We start from the raw sequence: 12,204 nt of genomic DNA, 5'->3' as shown, positions 1-12,204 counted from the left end.
CTCTGGAGTCTAAGGTGTGCCTGATACAGGCCATGGTCTTTGCAATCACTTGTTATGCATCAGAGAGTTGGACAATGACTAGGGAGGATAGAAGCAGAATTGATGCCTTTGAGCTGTGGTGCTGGAGAAGAGTATTGAATATACCCTGGGCTGCCAAGAAAAAAAAACAGATTCATCCTGGAGAGAGTTAAACCAGGCTACTCCTTGGAGGCAAGGATTCTGGGGCTTTGTCTGACATACTTTGGGCATGTTGTAAGGAGAGATAGGTCCTTGGCAAGGGACATCATGCTTGGTAAGGTGGAGGGACAGAGCAGGAGGAGAAGACCCTCTATGAGGTGGATTGATTCAGTGACTGGGGTAATCAGGATGGGTGTGTCAGAGGCAATGCGATTGGCACAGGATAGAACAGAGTTTAGGGCTGTTGTACATAGGGTTGCTATGAGTCACAAACGGCTTGATGGTACATAACAACAGCAACAACATGAGTTAAAAATACAGAAAGCACTCAGTACCATGCCAAGTACATAAAAAAACACACAATCACTTGCTATCATGAATTATATTTTGAGTATGATGTCACTTGGAGTCAATTCTTGGAAAAAGACATGCTGGGAAAGGTGGAGGGTCAGATAACGAGAGGAAGACCCTCAACAAGATGGGTTGACACGGTGACTAATAACGGCCTCAAGCATGCCAGATAGTAAGGATGGTGCAGGAAAGGACAAGGTTCTGATCTGTAGTTCCTCAGGTTTCTATGAGTTGTAGTCAACTTGATGGCATTTAACAACAGCAATCCAGAATTCTAAACATCTTCAGCCACCACTTTCTCACACAAGTTCCATTTCCTATGACTAGATGTGCATCTACATGAAACACCTTTCCCTTCTACTTGGACAACTCCCACTCTTCTTCTCAAGGGCAACTTGAGTACCTCTCTCTCCAAGAAGGCGGTCAGATTACACTATCCCCTCTAGCCATCATTGTGCCTCTGGCCTGCTTCTGGCCTGGTATTCACCTCAATGAATTATCTGTGGTCTAGGTCTACCTCTTCGTTCACATAAGAGTATCTTGTGGGTAGAACTTATAACTCACATCCTAGCACCTAGCACACACAAGCCACATTTCTACAAATGTGTGGAAAATGACATTTAATTAGACACTTAAATCTTTCAGCCTACCTGTATCCACACAGGTACAGAAAAGTACATCCCAAAAGTCCACCCTCACACCTCTTGAACCTGAGCACAGATAAGATCGCAAATTTGCATATTCAGCATCATCATAACTATGCCTGGAGAGCCTGTTTTGTACCTTAAAACACTATCTTTTTCATAAACCAAATTAATATACACTAATAATGGCCCTGGCCAGATAGTGATTTGGAAGATTAGCATTCTAGCTAATCAGAAAGAAAAAAAAAAGTCTGAGTAAACTTTCTCCTTCTAACCATTAGACTGAAGCAACATCTGGTCACCCCAGAGGGCTTTGGAAGTCTGGCTAGAAACCCTGCTTCTTCATAGTCTGCTCTTCCAGTGAGGGGGCAGCCTTGGCACAGGGCAGGGAGGCCACTTTGATGCCAGTGCTATGCATTTCTTCTTCTCTATGAAGGTCCCTGGTGGTGCAGTTTGCACTAGAAAGGCTTGTGCCCAAATCCACATAATTGCTTCCGTGTAAGCAATCTGCTTCCTTAAAAATTACAATGTGAGAAGCAGGACTAGGAGAAAAATGTGGCATCAGGATGGGAGAAAGGCTCAACAATCTGTATTATGCAGATGACACGACCTTGCTTTCCTGAAAGTAAGGAGGCCTTGCTGTGGAAGATCTAGCACTTCAATATGGATCATGTCTCAGCATCAAGAAGACAAAATCCTCACCATCAGGCCAATAGGCAACATCATGACAGCTGGAGAAAAGATTGAAACTGTCAATGACTTAATCTTGCTTGGCTCCACAGTCATTACCAGCCGACAAGAACTCAAAATATGTCTTACATTGAGAAAGTCTGCTGTAAAAAAGCTTATGAAAGTACTCAGGAGTCTACGGTGCAAACTTGAAGGCAAGCAGTTCAAATCCACCAGCTGCTCCGTGGGAGGAGAATGAGCAACCTCCTCCAGTTCTGCCTCCCTCTGGCGGGTCAGCTATGGGTCAGTTCCAACTTAATTGTATGCAACAAAGTACTGAGGAGTAATGATGTTCATTTGAAGACAAAAGTGGGCCTGATTCAAGTCATGGTCTTTTCAACCACTTGCTATGCATATAAGAGCTGGACAATAAACAAGGATGACAGAAGAATTCATACCTTTGAGTTGTGGTGTTGGAGAAGAGTACTGACGATCTTGTGAACTGTCAACCGAACAGACAGACATGTCTTGGAGAAGGGACAGCCTGAGTTCTCCTTAGAGGCAAGAAGGGTGAAACTTTGTGTTGTATGCTTTGGACATGTTGTTAGGAGGGGCCAGTCCTTAGAAAGGGACAGCATGCTTGGAAAGGCGTAGGGTTAGAGAAAGAGAGAAAGGCCCTCGACAAGATGGGCTCGGGTTGGTATGAGGTGATGAGGATGGAGCAGGATGGGGCAGGATTCAGATCTTTTGTTCAAAGAGTCGCTATGAATCATACATAATTCGATGGCCCCTAACAACAGCAATAACAATGAAGATTACGGTTTGGAAAACCCTGTGGTGGTGGTGGTGGTGGTGGTGTTATGTGTCCTCAAGTCTACTATGACTCATAGGAAAACCTGTGAATGACTGATAGTTTATGCATCCTGAACCATCTTCACAATCTCCACCATGATGCTCATCTACTGTAGCAGTCATTGCATCAATCCAGTTCCTTATGGAATAATTCTATTCTGTCCCTACAATGGGGTCTTAATGAGTCAATGACACCACTGCGACCATCTCTTTTTTTTCCCCTTAAAGTCTCCAGAGTCCCTGAGTAGTGCAAGAGGTTAAGAGTCAGCTGTTACACAAAGGATTTTAAGTTCAGAAGGAAAGTGTGAAACACAATGTATATGAATTTTATATGCAAACCAATATAATTTTTTTTAAAGAAAAAGGTTATAAGTTCAATTCTACTCAGAGATACCTTTTAAAAAGTGCAATACAGGGCAAGGTTCCAATCTGCTAGTCATAGGGTGACTTAATCCTAGTCAACTCAATGGTACCTAGCAACAACAGAGGTCCACGTCCAAAAATTCCCCCTTAAAACCCTATGCAGCATATCTATCTCACAAACACGGGGATGTCATATGTTCATAAGGACTTTGAATGGGGTCTGCTTGTGGTTGGATCCTGGGTGCTCAGCACCCTTCCTTGACTAAGATACACCCAGCAGGGCCCCCCTGTGGCAGGCTGCATGAAGACTTAAACAAGCACTAGCAATGGTTTGCGAACAATTCGAACCAAAAGGGAAAATAAATGCTTGGAAAGCACATCTTTCCAAGAGAATGTAGTGGGGGGTATGACAGGAAAGGAGCTGAAATACCTAGTTGGGTCACTGTCCCAGAAGAGTGTGAGCAATCCCTGGCCACCATCTACAAGAGGCAGACTGGGGTGATCTGGTCAGAAGGAAGATGCACCACTTACACAAAGGTCCTCCCTCTTTAGTGGTTCAAACCCACCAGCATGTGAGAAAAATGAGCCTCTGAAAACCTGCTGGAGGGCCAGCCATGAGTTAGTTGCCACTGTGCTGCAATGAGTTAGACTGGAATAGCCTGCCTTCAAGCTCCCTACCCACTATCTTCCATTGTATTTGTTACTTTTGTTTGCTGTCAGTTGTTAACTCCCTGACTCATAGCGACAAGTACCCTTCCGGAAGGGTCTGGATTGTGCATATGAAGCTGCATCAGGCAGCTGGGGTCTGATTTGCAAAGCAAGGGTCTGCTGATTGCGGATGAAGACTCTAGACACCAAGGGGCCTCAGTCAAAGGCTCCACTGGACTTCCAGTTTTATAATTTACAAACATTCTAGAGTCCACACAGATCTGTAAAGTGAAATTACAACATCTCTGAGCTTATCTAATTCTGGAGGTGATAGCAATGCCACTGTACTAAGTGTCATCCTCACCCCATCCAGGCAAAGAGTGGAGATTTTTGCCTTGAGCTATTTGAAGCTGTCTCCAGGGTCCTTTTTCTCACCCCTAGTTTCCTAATAACCTTTCCCTCTCAGGAAGCATCTACATCCTTGTACCTCTCCCCACTGCCAGCCTGCAAAAAACAAGCTGACTCCACAAAGCTTCCCAGCTCCGGGTATCACTGCTCTCCCTTCTTCGGCCCTCTCTCTAGTGGAAATTTCCATTCTACTTAGCACCACGCATTAGAAGAAAATATGTGTTGGAAACAATTCACAGCAAAGTGTGGATTCCTATCAGAGGGAACTTACCTGAAGCTGTTCATAGTCTGAAAATGACACCTCTTATCAATCTGATGAAATTTCAGGGAGGTACAGCAAGCCTGGGGAGGGGGAGATGTGATCCAGGTCACGGCCTGAGAGAGCCTACAGCCTTCTGGATATGAGAGCTGCCTGTAGCACTTGTAAAAATACATATTCCTGGGCAATGCCTCCACCCAGGGATCTGATGAAGCCTCCAAATATTTGCGCCCAAAAAGCAATTCAGATGACTCCAACCCTGGGTAGGAGAAACATTGCCTCATTCACTACAATCCCTACTTCTTACTTTATACTTTTTGTAAATAGCCTCTCCACGCTGTCTCCCCAACAAGCTGGGGCAGTTAGTAGGAGGAACGACCCCCACCCCAGGTTTTCCACGTGGAAGATGTAGCCAGAATTATCAAAACCAACACTGAACACATAGGTATTTACAGATGCAAGTGACTGGAATATGTGCCAAGCTTACCCAGAGAGAAGGAAAAGAAATAACTTAAAAGGACATTAATAACTGCAGCCACATGACCATGGGCTTTCGATCCTAGAAAATAGTATTGCATTCAGGTTGCATTTCTTGGTTTTGATAACTGTGTTGTGGTTATATACCTGTTCTTAGGATATACATACTGATGTTTCCAGTTTATTCTTAAATGATTCAGACACACTTTCCTACCTCCACACAAATACACATATTCGATTGTGAGGATGGCACAGGCCTGAGCAGTGTTTCACGCTCCTGTGCACATTCGCTGCCATCCAGTGAGAGCCGACTCATCCCTAACCCGCCAGGGTTTCTGAGGCTGTGAATCTCACAGAGACTGCCCATCTTTCTTCTAAGCAACAGCTGGTAGGTTTGAATTGCCCACCTTTTGGCAGTGCAGCACCCTGCACACTAGGCTACCAGAGTTCCAGAGCCAACCTGACTGCACGTAACAACACATACACACATGGAGAGAGAGGAGAGGAAATGATAAAGCAGATGGGACAAATTGTAAACTGGTGTGTCAGGGTACAAGGCATATGAGAGTTCCTTATACCATTCTTACAAAAGGCCTATGAATTTGAGATTGTTGTTGTTTGTGTTGTTGTTGTTGTTATGTGCTGTCAAGTTGCTTGTGACTCATAGCAACCGCATGTACAACAGCCCTAAACTCGACTCTGTCCTGTACCAATTGCACTGCCTCCGACACACCCATCCCGATTACCCCAATCACTGAATCAATCCATCTCATCAAGGGTCTTCTTCTCCTGCACTGTCTCTCCACCCTCCAAAGCATGATGTCCCTCTCCAAGGACCAGTCCCTCCTCACAACATGTCCCAAGTATGTCAGACGAAGCCTCAGAATCCTTGCCTCCATGGAGCAGCCCGGCTTTACCCTCTCCAGGATGAACCTGTTTGTTTTCTTAGCAGATTACATAACAAAATTTACAACCAAAATTTCCTCAAGATTCAACGGATTAAGATTATGGTGGTAGAGACTCCATTCTCATCATTTTCTATTTAGAACTCGCTATAATTTGGAAGCAGGAGTAACATCCACTTCCTAAGCAACATACCTCTAGAAACTCTATGAACTTTGAGAAATAACTTTAGTTATAGAAAGGCTTCAGACCTTTTGTTCATAGGGTCGCTATGAGTTGTGCTAGACTTGAAGGCAATCAACAACAAAACAACATAATTTAAAAAATAACTATGTTTCACATATGACCAGAGTGGACTTTGGTTTACCTCAAGGGCTTTTTGCTTATTTGGCTGTCCAGCAGTTGCTTCAACTAATTGGAATAGGGCTCTGTCACAAGAAGCAGATCCCAAGGTTTTTCTTGAGCAGGGGTAATCGAACCATCAGCCCTGCAATTAGCAGCCAAGTGCTACGCTACTGCACCACCAGGTTTCCCTGGAACCTAACCACCAGTTATAACATTATAGGAGAATAAATTGAGTTAGGAATACCACCTGAATTTACAGTGCTATCCTTCACATCTTCTCCTCCCAGCTTATATAAAAAATAAATAATAATTTTATATTTTTCCATTGATTATAAAATTTAATATCATTTCTATCACAAGATAGTGTACAAAAAGGCAACTAAAAGCCAAAGAGTCAAAATTGCCTTTTAGACACAGACTGAGGTTCTATTAGGAAAGAGAAGTTACCTAAAACCTCTGGATTTGGACTAGATTCCAATGATTCTTCACATGATTTGGAAACAAACTTAAATCAGGATGATGTGGAGGGGTATTTAAGTTTTTATTTGATTTGTATAGGCTTAAAGGAACAGATATTGGAGATTATATGGATTACATGATCATCAGTGGACGCATATGGAGAAGTGATATTAAAAATATCTGACAACCAAAGGGGCATCAACCAATCAAAACCAATCAGAGCAGATGTAAATGTAAGCCCTGCAGCTGAGCCACGCATTGACCCTTTAGCTTCTGGATGGCTGGAAATTCCAGGAGAGGTGGCAGCTCTTCACTCTTTCAGTATTTCAACAACTTCAGAAGGCCAAAGAATTGCTGGTGCTTCGGAATGATGATGCTGGAGCAGAACACTGACTATATCACGGACTGCCAGAAGGACAAACAACTCTTTGTTAGAAGAAGAGAATGCTCCTTAGAAGCTACACCGGAGGGACTTCATCTCACATACCTCGGACGTGTTATCAGGAGGGATCAGTGTCTAAGGAAGGGCTTTATGCTTAGTAAAGTAGATGGTCAGCCCCCACCCCAAAAAAAAGAGGAAGACCCTCAACAAGATGATTTGACACACTGGCAGCAATGAATTCAAGTTCAAACACGCCAACAGGATCAGCCAACATTTTGCTCCATTGTAATGTGGTCACTGGGAGTCGGAACTGACTTAATGGCACCTAACAAAAACAGAGCCAATGGGTGCACAATAACTGAACACCAACAGTATGAATGAGGGAATCTGATCTCTAATAACTGTGGCTTATTTCTAACCCTCAAGAGTCTCCAAGGTTAGGTTCATGTCAAGTCTATACTCAGGGGGAAGTGACTTAACTCCCCAGCGCAGAGAACTCCAGATGGATTCAAGACTCAGGAGTCATTTGAACATTGCTCAAAAATGCTAATGACTCACGCTGTTTTCCAGTGATATAGAACTAAACACAGTGAATCGGGGAGTGGGAGGTGCTGGGGGTAGAAGTATGAGCATTATTCATAGTTGCTAATAAATATCTCCTTTCACTTATAGGGACTCCAGAGCAAAACAAATGCTTTCAAGGAGACTAGTGTGAGTGAGTCATACTCTGAGAATAGAGACAAGTTGCATAGTAACCATCTGTAAAAGTTCCCTAAGAACTTACTTCGCAGAGTAAGGTATTGACAAGCTACTCCAAGAAATGATTACATTTTAGAACCTCATTTCCAATTTCATATGTTGTTGTTAAGTGCTGTCGTAGACGATTCATAGTGACCCTATGAACGAAAGTCCTCAACACTTGTGTCACTTTCATCCTTTCTACGACTCGATGGCACTTAACAACATAGAGAGAAACCAGTTGGCCTAGTGGAGAGAAAGTGATGCTACCAATCCAAAGGTGGGTGACTCTAATCTGCGGCCCTCATGCCTGTTTTTAATTGTGTTTGGGCATATATTCTTCTAGGTTTTTTAACCTTGGTGTGTCCACGTGACATATAGAGGTAACTTGTGGTTGCTGTGAGGCTGAACACTGTGACATTAGTGTGTCAAATGAGATAATGGTTACCCAGGCAGACAGTGTTTGGTGGAGCTCCCCAATTAAAACTAGCTTGGAAGCAGGAGTGGCATCCACTTTCAAAAATAGCTTGCCTCCGGAAACCCTATGAACCTAGAGAAACGACGAATGAACCTGAAATTTCATATATGGAAATATATATATATATGGCATTCTATTTTATATTGGTTTGCTTACAAAGTTTGTATACATTGTGTTTCTCACACCATTCTTCATTCACATTGTGTTTCTTACAATCATTCCCATGTGTTGTTTCATAACTTTTTTTCTTAAATTTAATGAAAGTTTACAGAGACTGGATTTCTATTCATTCATTCATTGTTGCACCATTCTCCTGGCGACCATTTCCCCCCCCCCCGAATTCACTCTTCTCTTTGAAAAGTAAAACTCTTTCATTGGTAAACAATCCCTCCCCTCAAGTCCACTCCATTATGCAGCCTTTGTTCTGAACTCCTGTCATGACAGTAATAGCTAATCATATATCCTAAAAGAACAGTTCTCTCCCTCCTCTGTTCCAATGCAGTATACATTATTTAATATTAGACAATGAATGACACACCGTTCTTCTTCAATTTGTCATTTTTTGCCTCAAACTCTGGTTGCCTTTTCTCCAGGCCATATGTGGTTTGTTTTTCAGCAGTTCATGGGATGTTAGGTTTGTCAATCTATTTGCAAAACATTCCAGCCATTGAAAACCCTATGGATTAAAGTTCCAGGATGGTCACATGAATCTGAACTGGGTCAGTAACTGTAACTGGTTTGTTGACTTTCACTCTGGTATTGTCCCAACTCAGACATTTGGCAGCTCTGCTCTCTAGTCCATCATATATAAACAACCCTGGCAATCTTGTCATTTGTGCCCTTTCCAGCAGTTGGCAGATAGTCAATGGTCCTACCCACATTCAAAGGAAGAGGAATGCGTAAAGGTTGAAGGTTAGGAGCAAGGCAAAGAGAACCAGAGAGACCGTACTTTGGTCTCAGGGATAACAGTAGGGCTTGTCTCATCTGACTATTGGGGATCTAAAGGAGGAGCAATGGTGGTGCAGTGATTAAGGATTTGGCTGCTAATTGAAAGGTTGGTGGTTTGGATCCACGGAGGTTTGAATTAGCCACTCAGTGGGTTTCTGTAAAGGCTCACAGCCTTGGAAAACCTACAGCGTAGATCTATGCCATCTTCTAGTGTCAGTACTGGTCAGGATTAACTCAATGACAATGAAATGTGCCTAGAACACTGAACTTGCCCAAATGAGGTTGCTGTATTAAAACTCCTGAACTGTGAGCGGTACAACCAGAGGAGCCCAGCTAACAGGCCCAAGCAGAAAAGAGGCTGCATGGCAGCCATGAAGGAAGAGAGGCTCGTGATAGATGAGTAAGACTGTGCTCATAACATGGAACGAGTGAGGCAGTTTCTGTACTGGAGAAAATGGACATCTTGTGCTAAAGACCCCACTTGCCAGGCCCTGTACCAACATGTGAGCTCATGCAGTCTTTTTGATAATCCAAGTATTAGATCCATTTTATAGACCAAGAAATTGAAGCCAGACTAGCAGAGTCATCTCTTGTCTTATTTTCCTAATGCTGCTATAGCAGATGTAGCACAAGTGGGTACCTGATGAACAGGAACATCTTCTCCCACAGTTTAGGAGACCAGAAGTCCAAACACTGAGCATGGCTCTTGAGGAAGGCTTTTTCTGTCCACTCTTTTACAGGAGAGTATCTTCCATTATTAAAAGATCCCAGGGAAGCAGTTTGCATTTAGCTACTAAGTTAAAGTTTAGCAGTTCAGACCCATCTAGCAGAAGAAGGCAGTCTGCTTTTAAATGGTCAAAGCCTTGGAAACTGTACGGTGCACTCCTACTGCCCACACTCAGGTTCACCGGGAGTCAGAACTGTCTGGACAACAGCTTTTCAGCAACATACTAGAAAAGAGTACACTCACCTACCGACTGTGGTGGGGTGGGGAGGGTATCACAGCTGTGCTTTGGAGTTACAAAAGGGTACAAAAGGGCAGAGAGCAGGTCTTTGTTCTTTCACATAGGGCCTTAGCATAATTAATTGCTTGTTTCAGAAGTGCTCTTGACAAGGAGGAGGAAGATGCTATGAAATGGCCTTGTCCGTTGGGCCACAAGCTGGGTTAAAACAAGTTGGGATAAAACTGACAAAGAGCAAATGAAAATACATGATGATGTTAATATAGTAGACATCGAATAGAAAGAAACCAAGTTTAAATCTGAACTATAAATTTTGTCCTCCTCTTATTTAATTTCCAAATCCATTGTTACCTGATCCTCTACCATCACTACAACCCACCACAATTTCAGGAGCAATCTCAGGAATTTCCATAATCCCTAAAAACCTTAATTACAACATCAGCATCATATATGCAGAAGTGTTCCTCTCCTGTTCATCGGCTTTTCGGAGGCTGGCCAGTCCTGCTTCCTAGTCTGTCTTACTCTGGAAGCTTTACTAAAACCTGTCCACCATGGGTAACCATTATGGCATTTGACACACCAGTGGCACAGTGTTCAGCATCACAGCAACCCACAAGTTAGCTCAGTATGGCAAAGTGAGAGGCAAGTGCTAAACTAATTAAACCAATGAATTCCCCAAATACAACAAACTGACAATTTAGTAGTGATAATGTTTTTAACCAAAAGGTTGGCAGTTCAAATCCACCAGCTGCTTTGCAGGAGAGAGATGTGCACTCTCCTCCAATAGAAATATACAGCCTTTCTTAGAAATCTGGTGAAGGGTCACTGTCAGACACAACTAGACAGCTGTGGGATATTGTTTTAGATTCTAAGTAATGACCAGCTCCTAATACAATTTCACAAGCCAGCCTGACGCTACCAAAGCACTTACCTTAAGTAGGTACTTTATATGCAATTCTTGACCCAAAGGTTTTTATACAATGGGTATACACACTACAACCCTGCTCTGCACGTTTCTCTGACATCTGTACTTTAAAACATGGTATTCTAAACTCTAGCCAAAAGTTATACTTTTGCTTCTCTGATCACATAGTTGATACCTTCCTCTCAACTAAGACACTTCCTTCTTAGGTTTGTTGTGCAAATAAAAAGCACCTGCTGATATTAAAAATAATCTGGAGCCACACGGGTTAAATATCCAGGGTGGACCAAAGGTCAATTCAAACGTATTAAATGCTCTCCAGGAAGAAGATGTGGTAGTCGGCTTCCACGAGGACTTACCATGTTAGAAATATGATGGGGCTGTTCTGTTCTGTCTTACGAGGTTGTTATGAGTCAGAATCGACTCAACAGCAATGGTTTTGGAGTTGTTTGAGTGATTTTAAATAAAGAATGCACTGGACACTCAAGTGTACGTTTCTTAAGTGAAATTTGAATCTAGGGAATAGACTTCAAGTTGTGATCTCATCACTAAGGGTTTGTGTCACCTAAACAAGGAGGAAAACGAGAACACTATTAGTCTCTGAGGGAGCTCTGGTGGCCTAGTGGCAAGAAGCTACACTGCAATCCCAAAGGCTCACTGTTCAAGGCCCCCAACTGCTCCAAGGATGGGCATCTCCTCCTGCACGATTAACTGCTTCTGAAAATCTGCTAAAGGGTCAGCTGTGGGTCAGTTCTGACTCTACACAACAACATGGGCAATTTAATCTGTTTGGCAGAATCACTGTCAGAACTAACTCAGTGGCCACAGGCTTGGTTTGCCTTTGATTCATGACCACAGAAATTGAGAACATCATAAGTTTATTACCCATTTATTAACCTTTTATGAAGTGCATGTTCGATTTTCCTGTCTACTCTTCTTTTTGGTTTATCTGTTTAATTTATACAATATGTTATGAATTCTGGAAAACAACCTTTTAAAATTCTATGTATTACCTACCTACAACCAGGAGAAGATAACATACATGAACGGGATCTTCTAAGAATCAAATCCCTATGCATATCCAAAAACTTCTCCAGCAGGGTAAAAAGGGAAGCCACAGACTGGGGGAAAAACATTTGGCAATTACATAACAGATAAGGGACTTATATCCAGAATTTATAAAACACTTGAGCACCACAACAAGATAAAGGTAAATAAT

The 12,204-nt window shown here is 42.7% G+C and overlaps 1 protein-coding gene across 1 annotated transcript in view; it reads right to left on the bottom strand.

Annotated features, from left to right (window-relative positions):
• The window catches only part of SCD5 (stearoyl-CoA desaturase 5), a 292,550-nt gene that overhangs the window by 264,488 nt on the left and 15,858 nt on the right, over positions 1-12,204 (bottom strand). The gene's annotated exons all lie outside the window — the stretch shown is intronic.

Source organism: Elephantulus edwardii, unplaced genomic scaffold (assembly GCF_000299155.1).
Source record: "Elephantulus edwardii isolate Elephantulus edwardi_28Jun2011 unplaced genomic scaffold, EleEdw1.0 scaffold00042, whole genome shotgun sequence".
NCBI lineage: Eukaryota > Metazoa > Chordata > Mammalia > Macroscelidea > Macroscelididae > Elephantulus > Elephantulus edwardii.
Note: the sequence above shows the minus strand (reverse complement) of the source record. Positions and strands in the feature narration are given on the sequence as shown.